Source organism: Pantherophis guttatus, chromosome 3 (assembly GCF_059756535.1).
Source record: "Pantherophis guttatus breed Tessera chromosome 3, ASM5975653v1, whole genome shotgun sequence".
NCBI lineage: Eukaryota > Metazoa > Chordata > Lepidosauria > Squamata > Colubridae > Pantherophis > Pantherophis guttatus.
In genome coordinates, this window is record NC_142065.1 from 3876977 (window position 1) to 3881253 (window position 4277).

Here is a 4277-nt window from a genome sequence, read left to right on the forward strand (position 1 = left end):
CCCAAAGAGCCGCATGCGGCTCCGGAGCCACAGGTTGCCGACACCTGGACATAACGATCGAAAGATAAGACTGGTTACACTTAAGAAACATTGCTTCTTATTCAAACAAGACCTTTCAAAAGAATAAATGTCTATCTGCGAATAGGTTTTCCTTGGCTAACTGGAAAAAGCAAAGCAAAGCCATCCGGGGGGACTGACACAATAATATTTATGACAACAGGCTTCGTGTTATGCGCTTTTGCCAAGTTGCAGCAGAAACTAAACAAACCCAAAAATAGCAACACAGTCGTTGTGTAGAGCAGAGTTCCAAACCTTTTCGGCTTTGTGGACTGGGGTGGGGAGAGAGAGGGAATGGTTCTGTGTGAGCAGCAGACAAGAATAGAGTAGAGTAGAGTAAGGTAGGGTAGGGTAGGGTAGGGTAGATTAGAGTTGAGTTGGAGGGGACCTTGGAGGTCTTCTAGTCCAACCCCCTGCTTAGGCAGGAAACCCTATACCATTTCACACAAATGGTTATCCAACCTCTTCTTAAAAACTTCCAGTGTTGGAGCATCCACAAATTCTGGTGGCAAGCAGTTCCACTGGTTAATTGTACTCACTGTCAGAAAATTTCTCCTTAATTCCAGGTTGTTTCTCTCCTTGATGAGTTTCCACCCATTGCTTCTTGTCCTGCCTTCAGGTGCTTTGGAGAATAGCTTGACTCCCTCTTCTTTGGGGCAGCCCCTGAGATATTGGAAGGCTGCCATCATATCTCCCCTAGTTCTTCTTTTCATTAAACTAGACATACCCAGTTCCTGCAACCGTTCTCTAGGTGTGGTCTTACTAGGGCTTGATAGAGTGGTATTAGTACCTCACTTGATCTTGATTGTATCCCTCTGTTAATGCAATTTAGGATTGCATGTGTTTACTCACAGGGTACTCTGCTCAATAACCTACAACATCGGTTATGAGCCAAGAATATCCTTAACAACCATCACACTATAAATGGATCATCGAACGAAGCACCCAGAATTCTCACTTTGAGCTACAACTAAGCCTCGACTCACAACCACAATTGAGCCCAACATTTCTGTTGCTAAACGAAACACTTCTCAAATTAGACATCTTGAGTAGTTGTTAAATGAAGTAGTTAATTGAATCTGGATTCCCTTGTTGACGTTGCTCGTCCGAATGCCCGAAAAGGGGATCACACGACCGCAGGACATTGCAATTGTCATAAATATGAGTCAGTCTGAATTTGGATCACGTGGGGCTACGGGGCATGCAGTGATGGTCGTAAGTGTGAAAAACAGTCCCTAAATGAATGGTTGTAAATTGAGAACTATCTGTATTACTGCAAACTCACCTGGATTAGAAAATGATTTATGGTGCTTTATACTTGTGCTCCCGAACAAACAGAATCGGTTCGGTGACATCATATCATCACCGCTACTGGCTCGGCCGAACCGGGCCGAACCAGGAGGAACCCACCACTGGAGATGGGTGGAGCCTCCCACTGCTTTTACTACCGGTTCGCAAGAACTGGACAGAACCGGGAGCAACCCACCACTGGTGCATTGGCCTAGAGGTGGAGCCCTCACCTCACAATCAGGAGGCTGCGAGTTCGATCCTAGGTAGAGGCAGATATTTCTCTCTCTGGGCACACTGAGAATATGTCTGCTGAACAAAACTCCGCATTGACGACAGGAAAGGCATCCGGCCAGTAAAACACTTTGCTAGCTCCATTCAGTTGCCCAGACTCCACCCTTCTTCATTAAAAGAAGAAGATGATGACACTTGTGCTACCTTGTACAGTAAGCCTAAATTTTCTCCGCCACATTCAGTTGTTTGTTGCTCAGACACTGACCCCCAATTTTTAAAACGAATCGACCGCCTTCGGTCTCCTGAATGTATCGGAGATCCAGACCTCACTTTGCATGCTGAAAATCGCCGGTTTTTTTAAAATTGCACAACCTCACCGCAATGCAAAAAAAAAAAAAGACATACAAACATGAGCCAACGAGGTTAAAATCCTGACCAAAAATGCACAGGCTTGTAGGACAAAGGCCCAGCAAAAGGTTACATTTGCAAATTGCGTGGCCGTGCATATATTTGGGAAGGTGGGAATGTCGGTGCGGATTTAATTTGAAATTTGCATTGACGTTAAGAGGGATCCCTGCCTCTGGTTTTAAGGAAACCTATTAGTTTTGTGGGGGGGAAAGGAAAGAGGAGGGGGGAAAAAAGAAGAAAGAAAGCCATATTTGTCCAGATGCTAAGGAGAAACAATGGATGCAGGGCAGGGGGAGGTTTCCGCAGAATTGAATATTATGGCTAGGTCTCCAGCCCTTTCACTTGTGTTATGCAAGGAAATAGCGCGTTGCAGACTTCCTGTGTTCTCCCAAGAAATAATCCAGTTTAGCTTCCAGCATTTGGCTTAATCAGGCGATTGATGGTATTTTATAAGTTAAAATGTCTTTTCTGAATATTTTCTGCTGTCAAATAGCCAGTTTGGTCTAGTGGTTAGAGCACTGGGCTAGAAAATGAGATACGGTGAGTTCTAGTCCTGCCTTAGGCAGAAAAGCTGGCTGGGTGACTTTGGGCCAATCATCAGGGAGTTGGTGAGTTCTAGTCCTCCCTTTAGCATTAAAACCAGCTGGGTGACTTTGGGCTAATTACCAGGAGACAGTGAGTTCTAGTCCCATTTTAAATCATGAAAGAGAGCTGGATGGGTGGCTTTGGGCCAATCACCAGGAGATGGTGAGTTCTAGTCCTGCCTTAGGGACGAAAGCTGGACGGGTGACTTTGGGCTAATTACCAGGTGACAATGAGTTCTAGTCCCGCCATAGGCATGAAAGCTGATTTGATGATTTTGGGCCAATCTCCAGGAGACGGTGAGTTCTAGTCTCATTTTAGGCACGAAAGCTGACTGGGTGACTTTGGGCTGGTGAGTTCTAGTCCCGCTTTAGGATAACTGACGGGGTAACTTTGGGCCAATCTCCAGGAGATGGAGAGTTCTAGTCCTGCCTTAAGATGATAACTGACGGGGTGACTTTGGGCCAATCACCAGGAGATGGTGAGTTCTAGTCCCACTTTAGCATGATAACTGACGGGGTGACTTTGGGCCAATCACCAGGAGATGGTGAGTTCTAGTCCCACTTTAGCATTATAACTGACGGGGTAACTTTGGGCCAATCTCCAGGAGATGGAGAGTTCTGGTCCCGCCTTAAGATGATAACTGACGGGGTGACTTTGGGCCAATCTCCAGGAGATGGAGAGTTCTAGTTCCACCTTAGCATGATAACTGACGGGGTGCCTTTGAGCCAATCTCCAGGAGATGGAGAGTTCTAGTTCCACCTTAGCATGATAACTGACGGGGTGACTTTGGGGCAATCACCAGGAGATGGTGAGTTCTAATCCCACTTTAGCATTATAACTGACGGGGTAACTTTGGGCCAATCTCCAGGAGATGGAGAGTTCTGGTCCCGCCTTAAGATGATAACTGACGGGGTGACTTTGGGCCAATCTCCAGGAGATGGAGAGTTCTAGTTCCACCTTAGCATGATAACTGACGGGGTGCCTTTGAGCCAATCTCCAGGAGATGGAGAGTTCTAGTTCCACCTTAGCATGATAACTGACGGGGTAACTTTGGGCCAATCTCCAGGAGATGGAGAGTTCTGGTCCCGCCTTAAGATGATAACTGACGGGGTGACTTTGGGCCAATCTCCAGGAGATGGAGAGTTCTAGTCCCACCTTAAGATGATAACTGATGGGGTGACTTTGAGCCAATCTCCCGGAGATGGAGAGTTCTAGTCCCGCCTTAAGATGATAACTGACGGGGTGACTTTGGCCAATCACCAGGAGATGGTGAGTTCTAGTCCCACCTTAGCATGATAACTGATGGGGTGACTTTGGGCCAATCTCCCAGAGATGGAGAGTTCTAGTCCCGCCTTAAGATGATAACTGACGGGGTGACTTTGGGCTAATCACCAGGAGACGGAGAGTTCTAGTCCCACCTTAGACATGCAAACTGGCTGGGTGACTTTTTCAGAATATATGATTGGTTTCTATCTGTTGCTTGTCTTCAGGTGCTTTGGAGAGTAGGTTGACTCCCTCTCTTCTTTGTGGCAGCCCCTGAGATATTGGAAGGCTGCTAGTAAGTCACCCCCAGTCCTTCTTTTCATCAAACTAGACCTACCCAATTCCAGCCACCGTTCTTTTATATATTTTAGCCTCGTCTAGTCCCCTAATCATCTTTGTTGCAATTATTTTGGAACAATTTTTAGATGATTGACGTCAGACTT